Below are 14,206 nucleotides of genomic sequence, written 5' to 3' on the forward strand. Positions count from 1 at the left end.
TTTGCCCGTTTGCCGAAAGGGAAGGCAGGAGAGAGAAACGGTTGTTTTTTTCCAATTGAAACAGAATGGTCTTTCTCCTCCCCAGCTCTTCTATATGTTAGCAGCACACACTCTTTCATCCTGCCATCTCTTCATTGCTCAGTCAGGGCAGAAAGTGAGAGACTTTCCTTTTTGTTTGTCTGCATCGCTTTTCACACTGTTGTTGGATATTTTTCTCTCCCCTACAAAAATCCTAATTTTCCACCCGAAGGGAATCTTTTCCTAGTAAAGGACATCCCTAGGGGTTGGACATTACTCCTATATAGGTTTCCCCCATACTATATCTTATCACCATATCAAGAAGAAAACACTGCTTGGTGAAAGGAAATAGAAAATCCTTCCAAACCTCTACTTCAAACCCAGAGACCCCCCCCCCCCCGACCCCCCCCTTCTCTTCACCCCTCCCTCCCCCTCCTCTCGGATCTTACTCCTCTTTCTCCATTCCTGTTATCCGTGGGGTATCCTACTTCCTTCCAGGACTAAGCCGGCTTGCATCCCCGGGAATCTTTTGATATCGGCTCCTGGTGTCGTCTGATTCATTCTGTGAGTATTCCTCTCTCTCTCTCTCTCTCTCTCTCCCCTCTCTTTTGGTGTGTGAGTACGTCATTGTGTGTCTACAGGCACCTTGCCTCCTATTAAAGGAAAATTGAAGGCAGTCAATTTAGGAAGTAAACAGGAAGTACAATTCAATAATCGAAGAAAGGTTGTATATTTTGAATGAACTCAATCAAATGAAAAGTAGAAGCTATTCATTTCAAAACATTTTCTTAAAACGCAGCATCATATTGGGATGATTTCTGTGTTTTGAAAGTTGTACATCTTGAAAACTTGTGCTGACAAGCAAAACATTTTGGGACGATGTCAACAACCGACTAATAACAAAAGATATTTATGGGGTGGAATTTTCCTTTTAAGTCTTCTCTCCTTTATTTTTGATTATAGTGGCGGGTTTGTGTTAATGCTCTCGATTTAAAGGGTAGACGATTTAGTCGGTGTGTCTCTCTCTCTCTCTGTGTGTGTGAGAAAGACGCATCTACATGTGAGTGAGGCAGTAGTGTTGATGAATGATGCTCCTGAGATACTTAGTGGATGATTGTAGAGAATTATACTGGTATGTTTGTGTCCTCAATGCAATGTGCTTATGTAATTATACTGAACCAAAATATAAACGCAATCCCAGAAATGTTCCATACGCACAAAAAAGCTTATTTCTCACAAATGATGTGCACAAATTTGTTTAGACCCCTATTAGTGAGCATTTCCCCTTTGCCAATATTAACCATCCACCTGACAGGTGTGGCATATCAAGAAGATGATTAAACAGCATGATCATTACACAGGTGCACCTTGTGCTAGGGTCAGTGAAAGGCCACTTAAAATGTGCAGTTTGGTCACACAACACAATGCAAAAGATGTCTTGTGTTTTCAGGGCGTGTTCAAGTGGCATGCTGACTGCAGGAATGTCCACCATTCCCTGTGCCAGAGAATTTCATGCTCATTTCTTTACCATAAGCTGCCTACAGGGCCTCCCAAGTGGCGTAGCAGTCTGAGGCACTGCATCGCAGTGCTAGAGGCGTCACTACAGATCCGTGTTTGATCCCGGGCTGTGTCGCACCCTGCCAGAACCGGGGGACCCATGGCTTGCATGGCTCTTGGCCTCTACCGAGTCCGTATGGGACTTGCAGCGATGGGACAAGACTGTAATTACCAATTGGAAATCACAAAATTTGGGAGAAAAAGGGGTAAACATTTTTTTAAATAATAATATAAAAACCTGCCTCCAACGCTGTTTTAGAGAATTTGTCAGTACATCCAACCGGCCTCACAACACACCAGCCCAGGACATCCACATCCAGCGTCTTCACCTGCGGGATCGTTTGAGTTGATGAGTTTTTCTGTCCGTAATAAAGCCTTTTTGTGGCGATAAACCCATTCTTATTGGCTGGGCCTGGCTCCCCAGTGGGTGGGCTGCCAAGTGGGTGGGCCTATGCCCTCCCAGGCCCACCCATGGCTACACCATTGCCTAGTTATTTGAAATCCATAGATTAGGGTCTAATAAATATATTTCAATTCTGATTTCCTTATATAAACTGTAACTCAGTCAAATCTTTTCAATTGTTGGATGTTGCGTTTATATTTTTGTTGAGTATATGTGTGTGTTCCTTTTTTTAGTAATGTGTTTGATGGAGTGTGTTGATGTACAAGCTCTCAAGTTGTGTGAGTGTGTATCAGGGCTGGGCTCAATTCGAAATTGAAGGCAGTCAATTCAGGAAGTGATTTGAATAACAAAAATTCAGAAAATGTATAACCTTTTGAAATGAATAGCTTCTACTTTTCAGTTTATTCAGTTTATCAAGTCATGCAAAATAAACAACCATTTTTCCATTATTGAATTGTAATTTGAGTAGATCCTGTGTGGTTCAGTTGGTAGAGCATGGTGATTTTAATGCCAGGGTTGTGGGTTTAATTGCCACGAAGGGACGAGTATGAAAAATGTATCCACTCACTACTTGTAAGTCGCACTGGATGAGTGTCTGTTAAATGTTTGGAATGTAGATCCCCAACCCTGGTGTGTATGTGCCTTTTTATGTACTGTGTGTGCCAAAGCAAGGCCTACACTTTACATTGATGGCCCACGCTTTACATTGATGGCCCACGCTTTACATTGATGGCCCACGCTTTACATTGATGGCCCACGCTTTACATTAATGGCCTACACTTTACATTGATGGCCTACACTTTACATTGATGGCCCACACTTTACATTGATGGCCCACGCTTTACATTGATGGCCTACACTTTACATTGATGGCCCACGCTTTACATTGATGGCCTACGCTTTACATTGATGGCCTACACTTTACATTGATGGCCTACACTTTACATTGATGGCCTACACTTTACATTGATGGCCTACACTTTACATTGATGGCCCACGCTTTACATTGATGGCCTACACTTTACATTGATGGCCCACGCTTTACATTGATGGCCTACGCTTTACATTGATGGCCTACACTTTTACATTGATGGCCCACGCTTTACATTGATGGTCTACACTTTACATACATGTGTATTGAGTGCTTACCACTCCACTAGGCTACCATAGGAAAACACAGCAGCACGTTTTCATACAGAGTAACATCCAACTGTAAAAATAAAATGCTAAATAGTCCACATTGCAGCAGGACTATGCTCATACAATTTACAGGCACAGTATACTATTAACCCTGGGATAGTAATTGATGGTCCCACAGAATTAAATTCCCCAAGGTCTATCAATAGATGGTCAATCTACACCGACTGAATTTCAAGGAAGCACCAAGAAGGCTATTTCCGCCAATAAGTAACCGTGGTGTATGATACGATTAAGATCATTTGTCTTTGTGCCCTTTCATCCCAACTCCACTGACACCTCCTAGTTCTGCAGAGCTCTCTATATTGTAGTGCTGAGACCTCTATCACTTTCCAGGGAACACACACAGGGCCATGGTCGTTAATTGGAAAGCCATATTAATATTCTGCTTGAGCTAGACGGAGGAAAATCACCCCTATTTACAGTAAATCACTTGGTGGGACATTACTTGTTTTTTTTCTCCCTCTGGACATAAGTCTTGCCCGGGAAAAGTCGGGAGGTTTGTACAATAGTTTAAGACTTGAACATGGATTGTCAATCTATTGCCCTTTTATTCTGGTTCCAGAGTTGACGTTTCGGATGTTGACGCTACGGAATATACGTTTTTGAGGTCAGCGTCGGATCTGGATATCATCAGAAATCGAATGGCTTTATGTTGATTTAATGACAGTTATACGAGCTTGGACATGCAATCATTCAGTGACGGTGAGTCACGTTAGCGATCAGATTCTGTTTTGTTTATCGCTGAGAATTTTTGTCCGTCACACGGAACACCCCTCTGTTGATCCCATTCATAGTGATACATGTCAGTGAGATTTATGCTGATTCATCCACCCATACGTCAGTGCCAATCTGGGATGAACTACAATGCAACCTGCATTTACATTCTTACACAACAGCTCTGTGTTTGAAATGGATACGAGGTGGATATAAGCCAAGTGTGTGCATGAATGTTTTAAAAATTCCAGATTGTGTGCTGCTAGGAACTCATTTGGATGGGCATCAATTGTTTTCCTCAACAAAAAAATAAATAATTATCTGAACTCATCTATTCTTCTCAACCTTGGCAACACGTCGTTCTAAGTACCGTCTCACGCTAAATAAAGAGGTCCAAATTCACAGCCAGAAAGAAATGATACATCACTGAAACTTCTGCCAGGGCGCCGATAGCTAATATCAGTCATGGTAAGTGATTAGTAGGTTAAGATTAGGTTGGAGTGATTATATGCGTGGTGGCCTTACCTCAACTGATGAGCACCTTAGCTGGAGTGTGTGTGCAGCGTTCAACCCTTCGTCAAAGCTGCTCACTGGAGCAGGATGCTGCTTCTACTGCGGCACGTCGCTGGCTCTCCAGGCTCTGCAGCACACACAGGGGTCAGCACATGTTGCAGACACACTGCCACTAAACAAACACGCAGACAGAGAGGGCGTACGAGCACACACGTACACACACACACACACACACACACACACACACACACACCAAGAAGCACTATCGGCTGGGTGGAAGGCGGAGGACAGTGGAGCAGGACAGGCGTTTGGGTCAAAGCATGTCCTCGTGGGACAGCCTCAGCTGGGTTTTGTCACCCTGCTATTGGTGGATCGGATCGCCCCATTTTGTTTAGCAATTTGTCACATCCTCGATGACGGCAGTAAAGGATGTCCCAGTCGGCCAGTGGCAGAGGTTACAAATATAGAGTTCTAGAGCCTTCCTAGGTGCTGGAATGTCAGCATTGCAGTCAAATCAAGAGAGTGGGGACAAAAAAACGCAGCTGCTAGCATTCCCACGGTGTCCTCTTCTATTGCAGTTCATCTTTTGTTGACACCTTTTTGGAATTTTTGAAATCTTCTTGAGCTCTGTTAGATAGTGAGGTGAAACTACCTTTTTCACGTACAGTTGAAGTCGGAAGTGTACATACACCTTAGCCAAATACATTTAAACTCAGTTTTTCACAATTCCTGACATTTAATCCTAGTAAAAATTCCCTGTCTTAGGTCAGTTAGGATCACCACTTTATTTTAAGAATGTGAAATGTCAGAATAATAGTAGAGAGAATGATTTATTTCAGCTTTTATTTCTTTCATCACATTCCCAGTGGGTTTACATACACTCAATTAGTATTTGGTAGCATTGCCTTTAATTTTTTTTAACTTGGTTCAAACGTTTTGGGTAGCCTTCCACAAGCTTCCCACAATAAGTTGGGTGAATTTTGTCCCATTCCTTCTGACAGACCTGGTGTAACTGAGTCATGTTTGTAGGCCTCCTTGCTCACACACGCTTTTTCAGTTCTGCCCACAAATGTTCTATAGGATTGAGGTCAGGGCTTTGTGATGGCCACTCCAATACCTTGACTTAGTCCTTAAGCCATTTTGCCAACAACTTTGGAAGTATGCTTGGGGTCATTGTCCATTTGGAAGACCCATTTGTGACCAAGCTTTAACTTGTCTTGAGATGTTGCTTCAATATATATCCACATAATTTTCCTACCTCATGATGCCATCTAGTTTGTGAAGTGCACCAGTCCCTCCTGCAGCAAAGCACCCCCACACCATGATGCTGCCACCCCCGTGCTTCACGGTTGGGACGGTGTTCTTTGGCTTGCAAGCCTCCCCCTTTTTCCTCCAAACATAACGATGGACATTATGGCCAAACAGTTATATTTTTGTTTCATCAGAGCAGAGGACATTTCTCCAAAAAGTACGATCTTTGTCCCCATGTTCAGTTGCAAAACTAGTCTGGCTTTTTTTATGGCGGTTTTGGAGCAGTGACTTCTTCCTTGCTGAGCGGGCTTTCAAAATTACTTGTGTCATGCACAAAGTAGATGTCCTAACCGACTTGCCAAAACTACAGTTTGTGACCTAAGCAAGACATTTATGGAGTGGTTGAAAAACTAGTTTTAATGACTCCAACCTAAGTGTATGTAAACTTCCGACTTCAACTGTAAATAGAACAACAATATAAACGCAACATTGAACAATTTCTTCCACTTTGGAGTCGGGCCCACCCAATCCGAATGAGTTTTTCCCCACGAGTGGCCTTTTATTGTCACCAGCAAAAGGTTCACCTGTGATATGATCATGCAGTTTTTTGATATGCCACACCTTTTAGGTGGATGGATTATCTTGGCAAAGGAGAAAAAAAAATGTATACAAAATTTGAGAGAAATAAGCTTTTTGTGTGGTCTATCAACTAATTTATCATGTCACAAGGCAGGCCAAAACTCCATCCCACCAAAACAGGCATTATTTTCAAACAGCTCCTACACTAAAAGTGCATTATCATAATTTTTACAATTTGACAGTATTGTCATAGTGTGGAAATATATACTCACTGGACAGTTTTTTTGATATACCACCCCATTCACGAAAATGGGTCACTCCTACAGACAGTGAGTCACGTGGTCGTGGCTTGCTATATAAAGCAGGCAGACAGGCATTGAGGCATTCAGTTACTGTTCGATTGAACGTTAGAATGGGCAAAACGAGTGACCTGAGCAACTTTGAGCGGGGTATGATTGTCGGTGCCAGGTGCACTGGATCCAGTATCTCAGAAACAGCCGCCCTCCTGGGCTTCTCACGCACAACACTGTCTAAGGTTTACCGAGAATGGTGCGACAAACAAAAAACATCCAGTCAGCGACAGTCCTGTGGGCGAAAACAGCTCGTTGAGGAGAGAGGTCAAAGGACAATGGCAAGAATCGTGCAAGCTAACAGACGGGCCACAAACAGACATATAACGGCGCAGTACAACAGTGGTGTGCAGGACTGCATCTCGGAACACACAGTAGACGACCACACCGGGTTTCACTCCTTTCAGCTAAAAACAAGAAGAAGCAGTTGTACGCAGCATGATTGCACCGACATCTTGTAGAATGCCCTAAAGAATTCAGGCTGTTCTGGAGGCAAAGGGCGGTCTGACCTAGTACTAGATGGGTGTACCTATTCACACCCCTTGACTTCTTCCACATTTTGTTGTTACAGCCTGAATTTAAAATGGATCAAATTAACATTTTTTTTGTTTTCCTATGCCTTGCAAAGAAGAACACCTATATATAGATAGATGGGTTTAAATTAAAAAGCAGACATTGAAATATCCCTTTGAGCATGGTGAAGTTATTAATTACACTTTGGATGGTGTATCAATACACCCAGTTACTACAAAGATACAGGTTTCCTTCCTAACTCAGTTGCCGGAAAGGAAGGAAACCGCTCAGGGATTTCACTATGGTGAACATGGTGACTTTAAAACAGTTACAGAGTTTAGTGGCTGTGATAGGATAAATCTAAGGATGGATCAACAACATTGTACTCACTCCACAATACTAACCTAATTGACAGAGTGAAAAGAAGGAAGCCTGTACAGGATAAAATATTCCAAAACATGCATCCTTTTTGCAACAATGCACTAAAGTAATACTGCAAAAAATGTGGCAAAGCAATTCACTTTTTGTCCTGCATTCAAAGCGTCCCTGGTGTATATAACACTGTGTTTCCTTTCTCTCTGTGCCAGTTCGTCTTGTATGTTCCAAGTCAACCAGCGTGTTTTTCCCGTGCGCTTGCCTTTTCTATTTTCTTTTACTAGTCCTCCCGGTTTTGACCCTTGCATGTTTTCTGGACTCTGTACCTGCCTGCCTGACCTTGAGCCTGCCTGCACTGACCTTGAGCCTGCCTGCCACACTGTACCTCCTGGACACTGAACTGGTTTTGACCTTTTGCCTGTCCACGACCATTCTCTTGCCTATTCCTTTTGGATACAATAAATATCAAAGACTCAAACCATCTGCCTCCCGTGTCTGCATCTGGGTCTCGCCTTGTGCCCTTATACATTATGCTTGGAGCAAATCCAATACAACACATTACTGAGTACCTCTCAACATATTTTCAAGCATAGTGGTGGCTGCATCATGTTATGGGTATGTTTTGTAATTTTTCAGGGCAAAAAATACACTAAATGAAAATAAGCACAGGTAAAATCGTGGAAGAAAACCTAGTTCAGTCTGCTTTCCACCAGACACTGGGAGAGGAATTCACCTTTCAGCAGGACAATAACCTAAAACATAAATCTACACTTGAGTTTCTTACCAAGAAGACAGTGAATATTTGGCTGAGTTACAGTGTTAACTTAAGTCTGCTTATAAAACCATGGCAAGACCTAAAAATGGTTGTCTAGCAATGATCAACAACCAATTTGTCAGATCTTGAAGAATAATGGGTAAATGTTGCACAATCCAGGTGCAGAATGCTCTTAGACTTACCCAGAAATGACTCACAGCTGTAATCGCTGCCAAAGGTGATTCTATCATGTATTGACTTAGGGGTTTAAATAGTTATCTAATCAAGATATATTAGTGTTTTGTTTTTCATAAATGTTTTACAAATGATAGAATTGTTCTTCCACTTTGACATTACAGTGTATTTAGTGTAGATCATTGACAAAAAAAATGACAAATCAATTTTAATGTGGAAAAAATGGGTGTGGATACTTTCTGAAGGCACTATATAAAGCACAGGGAAATCAGATTTTTGACTGCACTGGGCCTTTAAGAGATGGATTTTAAAAGACTGTGAGTCAGTACGGGTGTAATTGTGTATTCAAATGAGTCATTCCTCACATTTTAAATGGTTTTGCCTTTAGCAGATGACAATCAACCAGCATATTCGTATTTTGAGCTTTGTCAAGGACACCTGCAGTGAAGCAAAATACTGAATGGATCCCCTTTCAGGATGTTATCTCGAGTTCTCTGCCAAAACCAATTGAATCCAGCACAGGGCTGTTGGATTCTTTCACATTTCTGTAAACATTCCTCTCAAAGGCTCTTGTTAGTTCAAGCATCATAAAGCTAGTGTCAGGGGTCTTGGTCAGTGATCGCCCTTGAGCATTAAAGCCCAAGCCTAAGGGTGATTGACCTTGTTATTCAGGCCGATGTTGTTTGTTCACTATTACAAAGGATCAATGCTATAGGATCCCAATCACTGTTAAGTGCAAAGGTCTTCTTGAAGTCTCTGTTTGGGATGGTTGCTGTTCAGTCAGTGCCTTGTTACGTGGTTGGTTACAGTTTCAAAAGGTTGCTGATCTGCAACTGTCAAATCTTTGTGGAAAATATCCAGAGTTTGCTTAGTTTACCTGTTTGTTGGGTGCTGTAGAGTGGAATAAATCAACCACACTGAGTGGTAGAGTAAAGAAACCACATTTAGATTTGAACTGTTGTCATAGTTACCTTTTGTGGGTATAGAAAAATGTCAAGCTTTTATTAGGGAATCATACGAAAAAACAGCTGTTCGCTGACCTCTGATTGCATTAATACTCAGTAACAACAAAAGCTTAATTGTGAATGTGCGAAAGTGGTGCAGTTAGCAGGGTCTTTCCATCAGCATTCGCCAAGCATCAATGTCTCAGCTTGGTAGCACAGCCATTACTCAGTAAATGTCTCTGCCCAACTAACATTCACCAACAATGGCACAGTTCACACATGGTAGCTAATCGGTAACAAGCTAGTTATTGAGGTCAGTGTTCACCGAACACTCAATTGTTCACCAAATTGTGATGTTCGTTCGTTCTCTACCTCTGTTCCCCAACAGTATCCACTGCTCAGTATCCACTGGCAAGGTATTTACTAACTAACAAGGAGGGACCAGCAATGACATAACGAGGTAGCTCTTCGCCTTGGTTACGTCAGGTGGAGGGGCCTTCGACTCTTTAATTACGGCCTGATTTCCCAAGGCTCTACCGGGCCATCCCACACTCACCGTTACTGGCCTTGGGAAGGCATTCATCTCTATAGGCCGAAGGTACTGGGGGAAAATCAATGGCCATTTCCCAATACATTTAATGACTACCTTTTACTTGTCTACTTCAGGACCAATGATTGGTGAAGGTAATGGACCGGCTTCATCCACCATATTGCTCTCATGCACTTTAAGACCTAAGTTCATGAAGGAAGATGATGAGGAAAGAGAGCCGTTTTAAATAATTGGAGCACAGCCAATGCCTTCTGGCAAATGTATGTCTGTCCGGGTAAACTTGTCCAGCCAATCCCCCTGCCGTATGAAAGAGAGAGATGAGCTATAAATCAAATAAAGGGATCATCCATAAGGACCAGAACTGGGTTCAAATACATGTGTATTTGAGTATATGTTATTTAAATACTTATTTTATGTGTATTTGAATATTTTCAAATAATGTGGCCTGAATCTACTACTTCTGTTGGAAGTATTTGAAAGTATTTTCAAATAATTTCCTGTACATTGCATTCGGAAAGTATTCAGACCCCTTGACTTTTCCCACATTTTGTTACGTTACTGCCTTATTCGAAAGCCCTATTTCCTCAATCTACACACAATAACCCATAATGAAAGCAAAAAAAGGTTTTTAGAAATGTTTGCAAATATATATTTTTTTTAAATGAATGAAATATCACATTTACATAAGTTTTCAGACCCTTTACTTAGTACTTTGTTGAAGTACCTTTGGCAGCAATTACAGCCTTGAGTCTTCTTGGGTATGACACTGCAAGCTTCGCACACCGCTATTTGGGGAGTTTCTTCCATTCTTCTCTGCAGATCCTCTCAAGCTCTGTCAGGTTGGATGGGGAGCGTCGCTGCACACCTATTTTCAGGTCTCTCCAGAGATGTTTGATGGGGTTCAAGTCCGGGCTCTGGCTGGGCCACTCAAGGACATTCCGAGACTTGTCCCGAAACCACTCCTGCATTGTCTTGGCTGTGTGCTTAGGGTCGTTGTTCTGTTGGAAGGTCATCCTTCGCCCCAGTCTGAGGTCCTGAGCGTTCTGGAGAAGGTTTTCATCAAGGATCTCTCTGTACTTTGCTTCGTTCATCTTTCCCTCGATCCTGACTAGTCTCCCAGTCCCTGATGCTGAAAAACATCCCCACAGCATGATGCTGCCACCACCATGCTTCATCATAGGGATGGTGCGAGGTTTCCTCCAGATGTGACGTTTGGCATTCAGTTCAAAGAGTTCAATCTTGGTTTCATCAGACCAGAGAATCTTGTTTCTCATGGTCTGAGAGTCCTTTAGGTGTGTTTTGGCAAACTCCAAGTGGGCTGTCATGTGCCTTTTACTGAGGAGTGGCTTCCGTCTGGCCACTCTACCAGAGTGCTGCAGAGATGGTTGTCCTTCTGGAAGGTTCTCCCATTTCCACAGAGGAACTCTTGAGCTCTTTCAGAGTGACCATCGGGTTCTTAGTCACCTTCCTGACCAAGGCCCTTCTCCCCCTATTGCTCAGTTTGACCGGGCGGCCAGCTCTAGGAAGAGTCTTGGTGGTTCCAAACTTCTTCCATTTAAGAATGATGGAGGCCACTGTGTTCTTGGGGACCTTCAATGCTGCATACATTTTTTGGTACCCTTCTCCAGATCTGTGCCTCGACACAATCCTGTCTAAAAGCTCTACAGACAATTCCTTCGACCTCATGGCTTGGTTTTTGCTCTGACATGCACTGTCAACTGTGGGACCTTATATAGACAGATGTGTGCCTTTCCAAATCATTTCCAATCAATTGAATTTACCACCGGTGGACTGATTGATTGATGCTTGCCTACTTTAACAAATAGAAATAATCTTGCTCTTTTGTCCATAATAATCTCATCATGTAAAGTAGCCTGCCCGCATTGTATCTGCAAACTTTTGGCTAGTTCACACGTGCCAAGACCAGAGTGGGTACATCGCTATACACTGTAACCCAATTTGTGACAAAACCATCAGTTGAGTTGAAAATGCGATGGACACCCATTTAACTTATTATTTGTATTCGGTACATGGGAATTGAACTACAAAAGTATTTTTTTATGTGCACTACATCATCACCCACAGCCTTTTATCGCAAAAAGTCAGTTTGATAGAAACGCATCTTTGGTGGGAAAATGCGCATATTGTTTTTATGCAGATTTTTGAATATTTGCATGAAAATGTGTCGCCAATTGGATGGAAGCCTAACTTATGTTGTTGACACCTCTATCTCTACACCACATGTACCTACTCCGGCACTTTGATATGTGGGAAAGCATGTAACAAGGCCTACATATTCAGAAATGATCTCACACCTTTAGCACACAATATTCGACTACCTATAAAAAAAAAATTGTGAGTCACCTCTACAAAGTCATTGTGGGGATCAGACTCCCGTAATGGATTTTAATGGAGAGGAGCGTAAATCAGTAGTGGGTTGAAAGGTGGATATTTGACTGCAACCTATTTCCTGTGTCAAGGGAACCCTTTTATGCCTGGTCTGTGACGACCACTCTGGCAGCTGCGATAGGGACCAATCAAAAGCCATTGATTAGCTGTCAGAGAAAGATGTGTTACCGTCCAATGTGATTTTTTTTTTTGGGGGGGGGGGGGCGAAATATGACCTTCCAAGAAGAGTGGGACAATCATTTACATTTCGAGAGTATTTTAAGAGTAACCTATTATTATTATTTTTCATTGAGGTGCTGCCCATAAAAAGCGTACAAAACATCTAGAAATGAATCGTCGAACTTGCATGAACATTGCATGACTCATCTCCTAAGTCATGTGCTATTATAAGCAGAGAGAAACGTCGAACCACATTGATAATGTTATCACTGCGCGTCACTGTTTATGTGCTCGGCGATGGTACTAAGAAAGCATAAGGACTCCACTCCAGGCCCTTTCAATATTGCAACAGAGGCCCTTGCAGGAGGATCTGATTCCCAGAGAAAGGGCTATTACGAGGATATTCAGTCATCTATGCGAGAGATGTATTAAAATGTGTTCACCGCCCCTGCATCCCATTCCTCTCCCCATTAGCAATGTGACAAGGGTGAGAATATAGTTGTGGCTTGACATCGAAATGCACATATCTGGTCATTATAGGGGAATAAAAACATGCAGTCCTCTCGTGAAATGGCTGCATCGTTCCACACTGCGGTGTACCTTACAGGCATTAATATGCTAATAAAGAAATATATCACAACAGTAGCCATGCATCAGAAGAAAAACACTATTTGGCATGCACTGAACCACGGTAACCATTTAAAGAATCACACTATTTGGCAAGCACTGAAATGATTAGATCACAACATTTCACCCATTCATTTATCATTTTGAAGGTCCTGAATAGTTGATGAAATACGTATACATCCTTCATAAATCCTTTATTAACTTCCACCTCATTTACTTCTAGTTAATCATTTACTAGCTACTTGATATCCAGAGTACTAAGCTACTTATAAACCGCTTATGAGCTGTTATCTACTTACAAATCTGCTTGTTAACTAAACACAACCCCTTACCAGTAGCTAACTACTTAGAAACCCTTGTGTATTTGTGGTACCTTCATGTATACCTTCATGTATAGTGCAACCTACAGAAATATATGCATGTTTTTGTGGTGGTGGTGTTCCCTCAGAGTGTGGCAGACTCTTTACGAGCTATTGTGAAACCAGCTTATTAACTACTTAGAAACCCTTCACACGTTCATTAATGTAAAGTGCTACCAACCAAAGGACATCGTTGTGGGTTTGGTGGTTGTACTCTCTCTGGTGCAGTGGCAGACCCTGTCTGATTGGTTTGGATGGTGCATCGGTTCTCCAGAATTATGGGTCTAATTTACAGACGCTGTGAGAACACCTCTGAGATTTTTCAGTCCGGACAATTCTTTGAAGTGCTCCTTATTGGCATATCATAAATAAACATGAGCTATGTTTGCTTTGGAGTAGGGGAGGCTAAGCCTGGGAACACACGGGATGAGGAATAGTAATTTGCTCTGGGATGTTTTAGCCAATGTTTTTGCACGTTTCGTGTGTGTTGGCATGGACGTGCGAGTGTCGGGCATATATGTTTGTTTGTGTGTGAGCAAGCGTCTGTCTTTGGTAACTGCGTGTGTATGCGTGTCTAAGAGTGTGAATGGAGGTTATGGATATTTGGATCTCGTTTTGATGTTTAATCTTCATCTAAAACTATGAAATCGAGCTGTAACAGAACATAGAGTTCGTGGAGCCAATCTTTTTCCTTTGATCTAGTTTAATTCATTAAAAAAAATACAAAATTAATTTG

At 42.1% G+C, this 14,206-nt stretch overlaps 1 protein-coding gene across 1 annotated transcript in view; it reads left to right on the forward strand.

Annotated features, from left to right (window-relative positions):
• The first annotated feature begins 527 nt into the window (after positions 1-527).
• The window catches only part of LOC139391674 (glutamate receptor ionotropic, kainate 5-like), a 76,383-nt gene continuing 62,704 nt past the window's right edge, over positions 528-14,206 (forward strand). Inside the window, exon 1 of the mRNA XM_071139105.1 lies at positions 528-582. The gene's annotated coding sequence lies outside the window, so the exon portion shown is untranslated. The remainder of the gene's footprint in view (positions 583-14,206) is intronic.

The sequence above is a fragment of the Oncorhynchus clarkii genome, chromosome 32 (genome assembly GCF_045791955.1).
Source record: "Oncorhynchus clarkii lewisi isolate Uvic-CL-2024 chromosome 32, UVic_Ocla_1.0, whole genome shotgun sequence".
Lineage (NCBI taxonomy): Eukaryota > Metazoa > Chordata > Actinopteri > Salmoniformes > Salmonidae > Oncorhynchus > Oncorhynchus clarkii.